This window comes from Trichosurus vulpecula, chromosome 1, assembly GCF_011100635.1.
Source record: "Trichosurus vulpecula isolate mTriVul1 chromosome 1, mTriVul1.pri, whole genome shotgun sequence".
In the NCBI taxonomy this organism is placed as follows: domain Eukaryota; kingdom Metazoa; phylum Chordata; class Mammalia; order Diprotodontia; family Phalangeridae; genus Trichosurus; species Trichosurus vulpecula.
In genome coordinates, this window is record NC_050573.1 from 54,796,653 (window position 1) to 54,812,567 (window position 15,915).

A 15,915-nucleotide genomic window follows, 5' to 3' on the forward strand; every position below is an offset into this window, starting at 1 on the left:
TTTTATGAATTTTTCTGTGAAGAGGTTTCACCTGACTACTTAAGGGGCCCTTGACACACAAAAGGTTAAGAATGCCTCCTATATTAGAATGTAAGCACATTTTTACTTTGTAGTAAGCACTTAATAAATGCTTTTTCATTTCATTCATTATCGAGAAAGCAGACCTAGAGAGATTAGAATTATTTACCTAATAATAGCTGACATCTAATGCTGACTCTATAGTGCTGATGCATGCTTGTTGCAACAATTCAGCTAGCAGCTGCTGTGGAGGTGAAAGACCAACACAAGCCCAACAACAAGAATGCTGCCAGCACAGGTTCTTTTGACCTGCTTTACTAAGGAAAGCAATGTTAAGGGGTTAATAATCTCGGTTTAATCAAACATACAAATATCATTCACTTAGTTCCGGGGGAGAAAGCCAGCACCCTGAACTTCAGAGCAAATATAAACAAATTACAAACATCAACAGACAGACCTTGTCTGATTCAAATCTCAATTCATAGTTACCAGGGTTTTAACAAAGTCCCAACATCCAGGTGTAGGAGTTGGAGGGCTCTTAACTACAGCTGCCCAGAGAATCCACATCAACACACCTCCTAAAGTGAGAGCCCCAGGGCAAGCAACTTAACCTCTGGGCTTATATCACGAAAATTCAACCTAAACCCATATGGTCTAAAAGCCTCTGGTGTCCCAAACATGTCACTCAAACTCCATGTAAACTAGGCTTTCCCTTGAGGCAAGGAGGTCATCAAGGACTCCTAATTTAATCAAGGAAACCAAAGCCAAACTCTTCAAGGGTACTTGATTGAGTAAGTGCTAAAAGCCCTCCTTAATTACCAATACATGGTCCCAACTTGAGGTGGAGAACCCAGAGTTTGTATGAGAAGTGATGAAACCAAGTCTAGGATCCAGTCACCAAGCCCAGACTTAGGCTCATAACCTGTATATTACTTTTCAACATTAAAAATTCCTCTTGCAGTCCCTTCTTTTAGGGTCCCTTTGGAATCATAAAAAGGGTGCTAGGCTCAAAAGGTGCCAGAGAGGCACCCAAAAACAAACTTCCCCATGTGTCCATAGTCAGGGAAGTAGGTGGTTGAATCCTAAGTAGTTTTCCTCTTCTTGGCAGATGGCCTCTCAAATACATCTCGTACCCTAGCTGCTTTTTGCTTGAAGAATTTGGTATTTTGGTCACTCTCTTGACCCAAGCTGCATCAAAGGAAGTGGTATCTTGATCCACAAGGTGGGTGTATTTGGTTCTGCCTGACCGTCCAAAGTTCTTGACCCGCATAACTTTGGGAAGAATAGTCCTATTGAAATGATCCTCCAGGGTGGGAGCACTGAAATCTCTCTTGTATGCTTCTTTCTCTTCATCCATGAAGAAAGCAGTCCGGTGATAGGACTTCTGCAAGAACTTATATTTGCCATTAACAGCTTTGTTGGTAATAAGTCTGCCATTTGCTCGGAGTTCAGCTGGTCTTTCCTCTTCTGTCAGGTTTCGCATGCGTTCAGTCTCTGCTGTCTCCTCGATTGCTTCTCGATCCTCTCTGTCCCGTTTGATTCTTTTAGCTCCTCAGCTTTCCGTGCCTCATATTCCTCCCCATCATTCTCGTCATCGGTATCGAGTGCCTCTAGGGCAGCGAGGGAACGTTTATTTTCCTCCAGTTCCTTCTTTGTCTCCTCTTCCACGATCTTGAGCATATGCTTGCGCTTGTCCTCGGCCAGGCGTTTTGCTTCCTGCTCCAGCTCCTTTGGTTTCAGTGCCCCTGCCTCACTGCTTGAACTGTTACCTGGGTCCTTCTTTCGAATGAAGACTGGCTTGAGGCGGGGTCCATTTCATCCTCACCGTCTGTATATTCTTCGGACTCGGGTTCTGATTCTTCCCCAGAATGCCCTTCATCCTCCACTTCCATGACTTCCTTTTCCTCTCCCGTGCTCGGCCACTCGACTTCCTCCTCATCCGTTTCTTCCTCACTGCTGTCCTCTCGCTCCGTTCGCCTGGCGTCTCCTTTTACTTCAGAATCACTTCCGATGCCGGGCCAGCCTTTCTTCAGCACCTTCACTGAAGCCGGGGATCACTAGAGGAATCCTCTTCCTGTTCCTCAGCCTCTGCTTCTTGCTCCTTGGCTTTCTCGATGAACTGAAATTCTCAGCGTAGGCGCATAGTCTGGCCTCTTCACATATTATCATTTCACCTTCACTTTCTCCCTTGAAATCTCCCCAGGGTTTAACAAAGTCCCAACACCCGGGTTTACAAGCTGGGGGACTCTTAACTATAGCTGCCCAGAGTCTGCACATCAACACTGCAACCAGAGTGAGAGCCTCAAGCAAATAGTTCTGTTCTCTCTTTTTATACTCACTCTAGCCTTCTGGTCATCTGAGTGACCGGAATTTAGGCTCCTACTGTTGACTCTGGTCTTAGCAACTCCCCGGAGGGCTTCACGCCTACATAGGCTTAGTACCTAGTAGATAGGGGTTTGGGCCTGGGGCTTTGCACCTAGTAAGATTCAATCAAAGACAATTAATCATCCTAAAACAGTAAGAAAGTCCCACCTTAGTTACCAATGCAGTGCTTTAAGGTTGACACATTTTCTTCTGATCCTCCCGATCATGCTTGAGTTAAGTACTTAGGTATTAACTCTGTTTTACAAATCAAGAGGCTCAGTGCTGGAAATATAGACTGAAATACAAAAGGGACTGACCTCAGGGAGGCAATAAAGCATGTGTGTGAATAATGGAAAATGATATGCATAAAATGGGGGTGGGGTGTCTGTGTATTTCTATAAAACAAATGCAGGCCAGTAAACTTCAGAAGCAAGATTCAGGGTGTCTTCTGACTTCCGGGTCCAGTGCTTTCCACTACATCACATTGAGGATAAAGTCAACAGGAAAGGAAGTGACGTGGCTGTGGAGATTCTCTGGGAGGGAAAGCTCACCTTTTGCTGAGGTCAAGAAGATACAGAAGACTTTTTAGAAGAGGTGGTCTTTGAGTTATGCCTCGTAGGCTGGGAGGAGAGGGTATTCCTGGTGTGGGGAAGAGCCAAAGCCTGGAGAGCCGGCCTTCCCTCAGACCTGAGGCCTCTTCCCCCAGGCACCCCGAAGTTCTTTTCTCAGCTGATGGCTCCAGCCAAGAGCAGGACATTACTTTGGATTTCCTGACCACCCTCTGGGCTGGAGGTCCGTGCCATATGCCATCAAGCCCCTTGACTCCAAGAAAGACTACCTTCAAGTATTTGAAGGGATGTTTTAGGAAAGGCCGGATTAGACTCATTTTGCTTTTCCCCAAATAGTGTAACAAGGACCAGTGAAAAGAACTTGGGAGTGGGAAGGAGGCCGATGTCAGGTCAATGTAAGGAAAAACTTCCTAGCAGTTAGAATTGGCCCAAGGTAGGCTAGGCTGCCTCCAAAGGTAGTGGATTCTCCTTGACTACTTGTCAGGAATGTTGGAGAAGGGACTGCGGTTCTGGCCTGGGTGAGACTAGATATCCTTTGTAGCTCCTTTGAACTCCAGTTCTCAGACTTCCAGCTTGGGGGGGGGGAGGGGCATTCATTTGGATTTGCAAGATGATAGTGTAACACAGAGAGTCAGGAGACCTAGATTTTAGTCCCCACTCTGCCACTAACCTACTGCGTGACCTTAGATATCCACTTTCCTCCTCAAAGCCTCAGTTTTCTCATCTGTAAAATCAGATTTGACAAGATGATTTATAAGATCTTTTCCAGCTCTGACAAATTGTGGGCTAGGATTTTGTAATAAAGAGTTTCTTTAAGTACTTCTGATGGGTATAAGCAGAACTGGCGGGTAGAATCGTATTCAAATATTCCTTAAAACCTGGATGGCCCCTCTTAATAATGTTAATAAGAGCTAACGTTTATATAGCAGTTTATATGTATAATGTGGTTTATGTGCCCTTCCACCTCAATCCTCAGAACCCTGGAGCTGAGTGCCATAGTTACTATATAGAAGAAGCTGAAGTTACATGACATACCAATGATGGGGGCTGCCATTGTGCTTCATGTCGGTACATAAAGAAGAGCTTTGGCTGTAGAGTCAGGTCTTGGGTTAACATCCCACATTCTCTACCTTTTTTTTTTTTAATTTAAATTTATTTATTTAACATATTTGGTTTTCAGCATTGATTTTCACAACAGTTTGAATTACAAATTTTCTCCCCATTTCTACCCTCCCCCCCACTCCAAGATGGCTTATATTCTGGTTGCCCTGTTCCCCAGTCAGCCCTCCCCTCTATCACCCCCCTCCCCTCTCATCCCCTTTTCCCTTCCTTTCTTGTAGGGCAAGATAAATTTCTATGCCCCATTGCCTGTGTATCTTATTTTTTAGTTGCATGCAAAAACTTTTTTTGTTTTTGAACATCTGATTTTAAAACTTTGAGTTCCAAATTCTCTCCCCTCTTCCCTTCCCACCCACCCTCCCTAAGAAGCCGAGCAATTCAACCTAGGCCACACATGTATTATTATGTATAACCCTTCCACAATACTCATGTTGTGAAAGGCTAACTACATTTTGCTCCTTCCCAACCCATCCCACTTTATTGAATTTTCTCCCTTGACCCTGTCCCCTTTCCAAAGTGTTTGTTTTGATTACCTCCACCCCCATCTGCCCTCCCCTCCATCATCCTTGCCCCTTTTATTTTTTTTATCTTCCTCCCTCTTCTTTCCTGTGGGGTAAGATACCCAACTGAGTATGTATGGTATTCCCCCTCAGGCCAAATCTGATGAGAGCAAGGTTCATTCATTCCCCCCTCACCTGCCCTCTCCCCTCCTCCCATAGAACTGCTTCCTCTTGCCACCTTTATGCGAGATAATCCACCCCATTCTATCTCTCCCTATCTCCCTCTCTCAGTATGTTGCTCTCTCATCCCTTAATTTCATTTTATTTCTTTTAGATATCTTCCCTTCATCTTCAACTCACCCTGTGTCTGCTCTCTCTCTTTTACATATATATATAAAAACATATATATATATATATACACATACATACATACATATACACATAGATATATACATACATACACATTCACTTATATATATACATAAACATATATATATATATGCATATTCCCTTCAACTACCCTAATATTGAGGTCTCATGAATCATACACATCATCTTTCCATGTAGGAATGTAAACAAAACAGTTCAACTTTAGTAAGTCCCTTGCAATTTCCGTTTCTTGATTACCTTTTCATGCTTCTCTTGATTCTTGTGTTTGAAAGTCAAATTTTCTATTCAGTTCTGGTCTTTTCACTGAGAAAGCTTGAAAGTCCTCTATTTTATTGAAAATCCATATTTTCCCTTGGAACATGATACTAGGTGATTCTAGGTTTTAATCCTAGCTCCATTGACCTCCGGAATATCGCATTCCAAGCCCTTCGATCTCTTAATGTAGAAGCTGCCAGATCTTGGGTTATTCTGATTGGGTTTCCACAATACTCAAATTGTTTCTTTCTGGCTGCTTGCAGTATTTTCTCCTTGATCTGGGAGCTCTGGAATTTGGCAACAATATTCCTAGGAGATTTCTTTTTGGGATCTATTTGAGGAGGCAATCGATGGATTCTTTCAATTTCTATTTTGCCCTGTGGCTCTAGAATGTCAGGGCAGTTCTCCTTGATAATTTCTTGAAAGATGGTATCATGGCTCTTTTTTTGATCATGGCTTTCAGGTAGTCCAATAATTTTTAAATTATCTCTCCTGGATCTATTTTCCAGGTCAGTGGTTTTTCCAAGGAGATATTTCACATTGTCTTCCATTTTTTCATTCCTTTGGTTCTGTTTTATAATATCCTGATTTCTCATAAAGTCACTAGCTTCCACTTGCTCCAATCTAATTTTTAAAGTACTATTTTCTTCAGTGGTCTTTTGGACCTCCTTTTCCATTTGGCTAATTCTGCCTTTCAAGGCATTCTTCTCCTCATTGGCTTTTTGGAGCTCTTTTGCCATTTGAGTTAGTCTGTTTTTTAAGGTGTTGTTTTCTTCAGTGCATTTTTCAGTATTTTTTTGGGTGTCCTTTAGCAAGTCATTGACTTGTTTTTCATGGTTTTCTCACATCCTTCTCATTTCTCTTCCCAATTTTTCCTCTACTTCTCTAACTTGCTTTTCCAAATCCTTTTTGAGTTCTTCTATGGCCTGGGGCCAGTTCATGTTTTTCTTGGAGGCTTTTGTTGTAGGCTCTATGACTTTGTTGTCTTCTTTAGGCTGTATGTTTTGGTCTTCTTTGTCACCAAAGAAAGAATCCAAAGTCTGAGACTGAATCTGGGCGCGTTTTCGCTGCCTGGCCATATTCCCAACCAACTAACTTGACCCTTGAGTTTTTCAGTGGGTTATGACTGCTTGTAGACTAACAAGTTCTATGTTCCACGTTTGGGGGGGAGGTGCCAGCTCTGTCAGACCCGAACTCCTCCTTCCCCAAGAACCCCCAGTCCAGACTGGGCTTAGATCTTCAGCAGGCTGTTGCACTCCTGCTCTGATCCGCCACTTAATTCCTCCCACCAGGTGGGCCTGGAGCCGGAAGTAACAACAGCTGTAGCTGCCCCACCTCCGCTGCCACCTGGTCTGGAAGCCGAACCGCGAACTCCTTCCACTCCCGCAGCTTTTCCCACTAACCTTCTCCGCAGTCTTTGGTGTTTGTGGGTCGAGGGGTCTGGTAACTGCCGCAGCTCATATATTCAGGGCGCTAGGGCTCCCTCCACCCAGCTTCTGGTCTGGATGGTCCACGCCGCTCAGGCTGGGCTCTGCTCCACTCCGTTCCCAGCTCCCAGCTCCGTGTGGAATAGACCTCACCCGGAGACCATCCAGGCTGTCCTGGGCTGGAGCCCTGCCTCCCTCTGCCGCTCTAGAATTGGCTCAGAGCCATTTTCCATAGGTTTTCGGAGGGACTCGGGTACGGAGCTCACTCTAGTTCCTGCTTACCAGCTGCCATCTTGGCTCCACCCCCTCCATTCTCTACCTTTTTAACCTCAGGCTAATCACTACCTGACTGGGCATAATTCTCTTCATCTGTAAGATGGCCTCTGGGGTCTCTTCCAACTCAGGATCCAAGATCTTTTTTTTTTTTTTAATAATATTTTATTTCCCCTCCCAATTACACATAAAAACAATTTTTAACTTTTTAAAATTTTTTGAGTTCCATATTCTATCCCTTTCCTCCTCCTTCCCTGAGCTGGTAAACAGTTTGATATAGTCTATACATGTGCAATCATGTGAAACATTTCCGTATTAGTCATTTTGTGCAAGAAGACTTGAACAAAAAAGAAAGAATAAATAAATAAAAGAAAGAGGAAAACAGTATGCTTCAGTCAGTATTCAAACAATATCAGTTCTTTCTCCGGAGGTGGATAGCATTTTTCATCAGAGTCCTTTGGGATCATCTTAGATTGTTGTATTGCTGAGAATAATCAAGTCATTCACAGTTCATCGTACAATATTGCTGCTGCTGTATACGAGGTCCCGGTTCTGCTCACTTCATTTTGTGTCAGTTCATGTACCTCTTTCCGGGTTTTTCTGAAATCATCAGGATCCAAGATCTTGGATAGGTAGAGATAGGTAACGGTGGGGACAGGGGCATTTGGAGTTGAAGACAGTGAAAGGGGCTGATGGCCTGCACTGCTCTTGTCATGAATGTGGGGGGTGGGGGGTGTTATTTTACCCCTGTGAGGAGAGGTGGGTGGCAGGCTTTCTGAGGTTTCCCTCCCTACTGTCTCGAAACATAGTCAAGGCTCCTCTATCCTTAAAAGCTCTCCCTGGACCCTACTGGCCTCTCAGCCTATTGTCCAATTTCTTTCCTCTCTTTTATAGCCAACCTCTTAGAGATCTTTTATTTTGTAAGAGGTCTACAAAAGATCTCTACATTTGTCTCAACTTCCACTCATCTTTTTTTTTGTTTTGTTTTGTTTTTGGCGGGGCAGTTGGGGTTAAGCAACTTGCCCAAGGTCACACAGCTAGTATGTGTCAAGTGTCTGAGGCCAAATTTGAACTCAGGTCCTCCTTACTCCAGGGCAGGTGCTCTACTGACTACGCCACCTAGCTGCCCCAACTTCTACTCTTCTTACTCATAATCCTCTGCAGTCTGGTTTCCTTCCACTTCGCTCGACTGAAACTGCTCTCTCCAACGTTAAAAATGTTCTCTTAATTGCCAAGTCACGTGACCTTTTCTCTGTAGTCACCCTTCCTCACTTCTCCATAAGAGTGCGCACTATTGACTCTCTCCTCCTGAATACTCTTTTCTCTTGGTTTTCATGACTTGACTCTCTTTGTTCTCCTCCTACCTCTCTGATTGCTCTTTTTCAGTCTCCTTGGTTGATTCTTTATCCCTATCCCAGCCCCTAACTGTGGCTATATCCCAAGGCCAGGGTATCAAACTCAGAAAATGATATCCATACTGACTTTGAAAAACTACAAATTAACCCTACCTTTGTTGTATTGTATTTTTACTTGTTTTGTTATGCATTTCAGCCTCTGTCTTCTGCTGTGCCCTTTTGCTGCCTAATCTCTACCCCTCAGAGGGAAGAGCAATTGTGAATCAAGGCCTCCCTTCTGACTGTCTATCCAATGTCTCTAGTATCCAACCTCCCTTGCCAAGAGTGACACCTTCCACTCAATGATGAACATTTTTACACCTGGTCATGACTTTCATGTCCTAGTAATTCTGAACCCCTGTAGAAACCTCTTCCAAATCCAGTTCTCCACTCCCACTTAACCTCTTACCCCAAAGTTTCAACCAACCACCACCACCACCAGCCTTAGCCTTTCCACTGTATCCTCTGGAATTCCTGATTCCAGAGGCAACAGACTTCCCTTCATCTACAATCTTTTCCTCTCCCACTCCTTCCATCTACTAGCTCTTAATGAAACTTGGCTTTGCCCAGATGACAACCTCCCTGGCTATTTTTGCTAGTCCAGACTGTACCTTCACTCATTCTCTGCTTTGTTTGAGTAGAGAGGTTGGAATATTCCTTGTTCTTGATTGCCATTTCCAAGTTCTCTCCCATCTGCCATCACTAAGGAATCTCTCTATGTCTATGCTGTTCCCATCTACTACCCAATCAAAATCCTGGTAGATATTTTCTACAGACCTACCTGGATTATGCCCCTTCTTCCTTAATGAGTTCAATACCAGCCTCACACTTTTTCTCTCCTCCCCAATTCCTGCCCTTGTACTAGGAGCCTTCAGCATATTTATTCTTCCTTAATCTCTCTAACCACTCATTTCCTCAACCTACTCACTTCTCTCCATCCCAACCTCAGCCACATACAAAGATGGTCATACCTTTGATCTTGTCATCACCCACTAATGCACTGTCTCAAGAACTCAAATCCTCTTATCTTACCATAACTTACTGACTTTTGCCTTTTCTCTGGGCTTTCTCTTACCAAACCCTACTCTGTCCACACTGTGCCCTCCAGTCCCTTGACCTCCTCAGTTCTTTCCCAGGCCATCTCCACTAGGCTTAGGGTTAGGGTTAGAGTTAGTCATTCTCTCCTCTTCTCCTCATCTTGACCCCTTGATGAACCAGTTCAATTCTGTACCATCCTCTCTGGAATACTTAGCCCCCTTATCATATCACTGATTACGCCCTGTCAAGACTCCCCCATTTGACACCTTTGCATCTACACATGTGCTTTTGAACAAAGGTGAAGAAAATCACACAGCCATTCCGAGTCCGCTGCAAATTATGTTACACAAACTCCCCTGGACCCTCACTGCTGATAGTCATCCTGGAGTCCTTACTATTTATCACCTCCCATATTCAACCTGGTGCCAAAACCTGTCAATTTCACCTCTGCAACATCTCTCAAATGTGCCCCCTTCTGTCCTCTAATACTGCCTGCACCCTGGTCCAGGTCCTTAGCACCCCTGATCTGGACTATTGCAATAGCCAGCTGGTGGATGCCCCTGCCTCAAGTCTCTCCCCACTTCAGTCCATCCTCCATTCATCCACTGAAGTGATTTTCCTGAAATGCAGGTCGGATCATGTCTCTTCTCCCACCCTGTAGAATTGCCTCCAGAATCAAATACAGAATGCTCTGCTTGACATTCAAAGCCCTTCAGACCTAGCCCCCAACTGCCTTTTCCAGTCTTTTTACACTTTACTCCCCAACATATCTTAAATTTAGTGGTTCTGGCCTCTGGCTGTTCTACCAACAAGACCATCTGTCCCTCAGCTCTGGACATTTTCTCAGGCTGTCCCTCCTCAATCACACCTACTGACTTCTCTGGCTTCCTTAAGTCCCAACTAAAATCCTGTCTTTTACAGGAAGCCTTTCCCAATCCCTTTTACTTCTAATATCTTCCCTCTGTTCATGATTTCCTGTTTATCCTGCATGGAGCTTGCTTTGTATATATTTGTTTGCATGTTGTCACCACTATTAGACTATAAACTCCTTGGGGACAAGAACTGCCTTTTGCCTCTTTTAGTATCCCCAGCCCTTAGTTATTGACTGGCACAGAACAGGAGCTTAGTGTTTGTTGACTGACTGATTCCTAATTTCAGTCTGGTTCTGGCCCCGCTTGTGCCATCGGGGAATTTGACATCTCTGTCCTAAGGCATTGTTATGAGCCCTTTTCTCTGTTCTTTTACTGAGTCATCTCATTAGCTTCCATGGGTTTAACTATCATTTCTTTACAGAGGACTCCTAAATCTCTCTAGCTCTTGTCTCACATCACCTGGTTGACATTTCAAATTGGATGTCCCAGTTTAAGACAGACATCTCAAGCTCAGCAAGACCGAAACAGAACTCATCTTTCCTGGCAAACCTGTCCTTCTTCAGAACTCGCTAATTTCTGTCAGAGGCGTCACTACTCTTGCCAACTCCCAGGCTTGCAACTTTGGCATTGTCTCTGACTCTCCCTTATTCTAAATATCCATTCAGCTCCCAGATTTTATCCTTCCTTTCTCCACCACATCTCTGACATCCAACTCCTTTCTACTTGAGTGGATCTCAGACATTTTTGTTCTCAGCACAGTCTTATTTGCCATGAAGAATCTCCACACATTGACTGTTTAGATTGACAGCACCCTGGGCCACTTGGGAAACTCATTTATGCACATTTTCCCCTAAATAAGAGTGGTCATTTTTGTTCTTTCCAAGTTCATGGTCTGCTGTTTAGGGGTTACAGCATACGTCTGATGAGCAAGTTGTGTTTATTTTGTGAATAAAATGTTTTATCTGCAGTAACATAACAGAATTTTGCAGCACACCTAGCAGAACACCAGATGTACTGACTGCATTATAGCTGAGACCCTCTGCTTATGTTGCCAGCACCACAGTGCAGACCCTTCTCCCCCTCAACCTCCTGCTTCATCTCCCTGTCTTAAGTCTCTCCTTCCCTAATCTGTCCTTCCCACCTGCTGCCAAAGGGATATTCTTTAGGAATGTCACTGCTCAAGAAACTCTAGGGGCTCCGTGGTGCCTTGAAGGTCTAATATGAAGTTCTTTAAAGCCCTTCACAACCTGGCTCCAGCCCACATTTCTAATTGGATTATTCTTGACTCCCCTTCTTGCTCTTGCCATGGATGACATTCCATCCCCCCACCCCCACCCTGAATGCCTGGAATCCCTTGTTTCTTTCCAGGCCCAGCTCTAGTACGACCTTCCTTCTATGTGCAGCACCGTTCTTCTCGGACTTAATTATTTTGTATGTATTTCGTATGTTCTCTGTATGCTTATTTTGGTATATTCTGTCTACCTCATCAGCCTATTGAGGGCCTGGACTACTTTGTTTTTTCTCTCTGTATCCCTAGCACAATGCTTGACACACAGTAGGCACTTTCTGATTAAAATCCCTTCCAGCTCTAAAGCCCATGATCTCCTCTGTACTGGTTTTAATCTGGGCTCTGCCACTAATTTGCTTGTGATTTTGATCATTCAACCTCTTGGAGCCTCAGTTTCCTCATATGTAAAGTGAGGAGTTGGGACTAGATGATCTCCAGGGTCCTTCCTAGTGCCAGCGCTCTAAGTGCTAAGTAAGGTTCCTTCTTTCACAGACTGTTTATTCTAAGTACCTCCTCTTCCTCGTCTTAGTAAACCAAGATGGACTTTTTAGCTGATCTGAATGATCTTAAAGGTGGAGGAGTTCTGTTTTGGAGATGAAGCCCAGCCCATCAGTCTTCCTCATCCCTCAGACAAATCTTACCTGATTCTGTATTAAGCTGGGCTAATGCCAATGCACTACCCATGGCTGGGGGTCTCTTGTGGTTTCCTGGTGGACACTTGGGGTAACACCAGCAAGGTAATCCATGGCTTCTTTCCTTGGTTGAACCTCCAGGCCACCATTGAAGCAGCCAAGAGCATACTTTGGGCTTTGAAAAAGGAGGTCTGCTCTAGGTGCTTTGCTCTGTGGAGTCTCTGAGACAAAGAAAGGAGGAAAGATGATAATTTGTTTTTAGGCTTATTTTTAGTGGTATAGTCTTTTAGCCTTTTATTTGTACATCACATACACTTCTAAATATACCATTTTCTTTTCCCCATGTAGTCTTCAGCAGACCTTCCCATATAACCAGGGTTTAAAAGGAAATCAGAACAGGTTGGAGAACTGTAGCTGATATCAAATGCAATATTGTCCACCCCAATACCCTCCTCCCCACCCTCACACCAACTTCTCTAATAAAAGGAGAAAGGTACATTTTCTTTGTATTTTTAAAAGTCTTATTTTTATTGTTATCTCTTGTTCTTATGTTTGAATTTTCAAATATATTTCTCTCCCTTCCCACATCCTGGAAGCTGCCCTGTTAACCAACAAAGATCTTTTTAAAAGGAAGAAAAGCAGTTCAGCAAAACATACATTTCAACTATTACTGACAATATAGGTTATGTCATTCCATACCCACGTTCCTTCACCTTTACACAAAGGGGCTAGAGGTGCATTTTCCTCAGGTTCCTTCCTGGGTCAATCGTGCCCTTTACATTGATGTGGCATTCCCTGGTTATGCTTGGTGGTAGGCAAACGTGCCAGTTGCCCAACAGATCAGGACCAGGCCCCTTCCTCAGCTTAGGACTGGACCTCAAATACTGGGGGAGACAAACTTTCATACATTAAAAACAATCAAATAAAACCAGTTAATTAAAAGGCAACAATACAGCATTAAGTAATCTGATTTCTAATTGGAGGAGAGATTAGAGACTTCCAAGTTGGGAGGGGGAGAGTGAACAGGTGCAGTTCTCTGAATTCAGAAAAAGAAGTGTCCCATTCTGCCCAAGTGTCTGTGAACAATTAAAGAAATATGAAAACAAGATTGATCAGTATGGGGCCAGTTTTTAGGTATGACATATGGGTTGCTTGAGATGTGCAATTGTAAGAAAACTTCTTTGCATCAGTCTTTGGATTTGACTGGGTTTCTGGTCAGCATAGCCCAGGTCCTTGGCTAAGGATCTGGTTAAGTAGCAGGTAGGGGTGGTCCAGCTTCCCAACCACAAAGGGCCAGATTCAAACAATACAGTGAGGTTTTCTCCCAATTCCCACAATTGAATAAAGTTTTCTCACAAAACAGAAGTTGAACCAGACCCATAATTGAATAGAAAGAGAACTGAGCTAGTTCCAGAATTGAGTCACATGGAGTCAGCATGGTTTACTCAATTCTCACGATTAACCACTTGTCCTAATCCCCTTAGTTCCCTCAGTTTCCTCATGCTGGTGGAACATTCTTTCAGTTTACATGGCTGTGTCGTCCTGTGTGTTTTCCTGGTTCTACTGACTTGAGCCTGCATCACTCCTTATGTCTGCATGTGAATCTTTCATGTCTCAGCTTGGTTATAGATGCCATAAGGCTTCAAAGAATGTTGCTTTGGGACCCTGGACTACATTTTTTGATCAGGGCTTAATAGTCTCCTTTCTTGAGGTTGACCTCAGATTCTAGGTTCTCACAAGTTCTGGGAGCACAGAAAAGTAAACATTAATCTCATGTTTACATAACAATCTACACCTCAAAAGTGGTGCTTTCCCATCCATTATTTCATCTGATCCTCAAATCAGTCCAGGGAGGAAGATAGGGCTGGGATTAATCTCCTCCTTTGACAAATTATCATTGGTGTGTGAAGGTCACCCTGAGTTCTCCAAGGCAATGCCAGTAGAGCACAAGCTCTAGCAGGCCCTTCCAGTCTGAAAATGAGTCCAAATGATACCCCGTGTATCCCAGGACTGGCTGAGCTGGGCTTGGCTGCTCATTGCCGGAACTGGGCCACGGCTCAGCCACAGCATTGCACATATCTGCTTAGGTCATGAAGGGCTCCAACCTCTGCCAGTGGCATGACTGCCTGCCCACACTGCTGAAATCACGTAACTCTTTTTTTAAATTATCTACAATATTTCTGTGACTGAAAATGAACATTTCTCCTTCCTTTCTCCCCCACATCTCTGTCATCCAACGTCAGACATTTTTGATCTCAGCACAGTCTTATTTACCATGAGGAATCTCCACACACTGACTGTTTAGATTGGCAGCACCCTGGGCCAGTGGGGAAGCTCATTTATGCACATTCTCCCTTCAATAAGAGCTGCCATTTTTGTTCCTTGCAAATTCATGGTCTGATGTGTTTGAGGAATGGCATAGGTCTCATATGCAAGTTTTGTTTATTTTGTGGATAAAATGTTTTATCTTCAATAACAACAGAATTCTGCTGCACACCTAGCAAAATACCAGATATACTGACTGCAGCACACCTTCTGAGAGCCTCCGCTCTGCTCACATCGCCAGCAGCATGGCGCAGACCCTTCCCGTAGGAAGTGATGGAAGCCTGCCTAGCTGTGTTTTCATCATGCATGCCCTTCTGAGTGCATTAGAACATTCTCTTTATTTTCCAAGTAACAAGAAGTTTGACTATTTTGGGTTAATCTGTCTCTCCCACAGCCCCCCTCCCCCCCACACCCACTGAACAGTTTTTTCTAAAAATCCTTCAATACATATCTGCATAACAAAACAAATTCCTCTTGTTAGCCTTGTCTGAAAATGTGTCCCTTTCTGCATTTTGAATTAATCGGGTCTCCATCAGGAGGTGAGGGGCATGCTTGTTTTATCTTCATTCTTTTGGATTTAAAAGTTTATCGTTGCACTGATCAGAGTTCTAAAGTCTTTCAAAGTTGTTTTTTTATCATTAGATAGAAATGGCAGATTCTGAAAGTATTGAACCATTGGCAGATGAGGACACTAAGATCAGAAACTACTGACTCAGGGTCACGGAACTTGTATGTTACATACCTAGAACTTACCAGCTAGAACCAGACTGTCCTGACCCTCCATGAATGTTTAGCACAGTGCCTGGCACATAGTGAGGGCTGTTACTATTTGGCTGTGGTTCTGACTGACGATGCTGTGGTCTGAGAAGGAGAGGTGATATGACCAACGGCCGTGGGCATGACCCCTAGTCTCTCTCCTAAGAGCTGCTTCTGCATTTCCAACCAGCTCAAATTCACCTTTTCCAAAACCCAGTACACATGTTGCCCATCAAACCCAACTCTAAGTTTCCCAATTTGTATTCCCATTCCCTCCATGAATTTAAGCCCCTCTGGAATATGTTTGCTTTTTTTTTTTAAGCCTTCCCAGTTTCTTGGTGGCGATCAGGTCTAAAGTAGTATCATGGGATGAGAGGATTTGGAGCTGGAAGGGACTCCAGAGGTCAGCCAGTCACAGGATCACAGAACCCTTTAATGTTTTTTTCTGGTTTTAAATGTTTATTCATATCTCGGTTTTTTATGCACCTTCTTTTCTTAATGTACTCCTTGGCATCCCCCCACCCCTCCCCAGGGAGCTATCCCCTCGTCATAGTAAGAATGGCAGCGAATTCGCACGGTCAGTGCTCCCTACCCAGGGAAGCAGGCAGGCAGGTGGGTGGGCAGGCTTCTCATCTTTTCTGTGGGGTCAGGACTGATCACCAAAATCGCACATGTCAGTCTGTATATTTCAGTGC

General features: G+C 43.9%; 1 protein-coding gene and 1 pseudogene across 2 annotated transcripts in view; one reads left to right on the plus strand and one right to left on the minus strand.

The window, feature by feature from the left end:
* CCDC124 (coiled-coil domain containing 124) overlaps window positions 1-15,915 on the plus strand; it is a 47,902-nt gene that overhangs the window by 2,192 nt on the left and 29,795 nt on the right. Inside the window, exon 2 of one of the 2 annotated variants that reach the window (XM_036741043.1) lies at window positions 1,127-1,240. The exons of the other annotated variant lie outside the window; for it this stretch is intronic. The gene's annotated coding sequence lies outside the window, so the exon portion shown is untranslated. The remainder of the gene's footprint in view (window positions 1-1,126; window positions 1,241-15,915) is intronic. 2 annotated transcript variants of the gene reach the window in all.
* Window positions 1,090-14,772, minus strand: LOC118858734 (annotated as a pseudogene).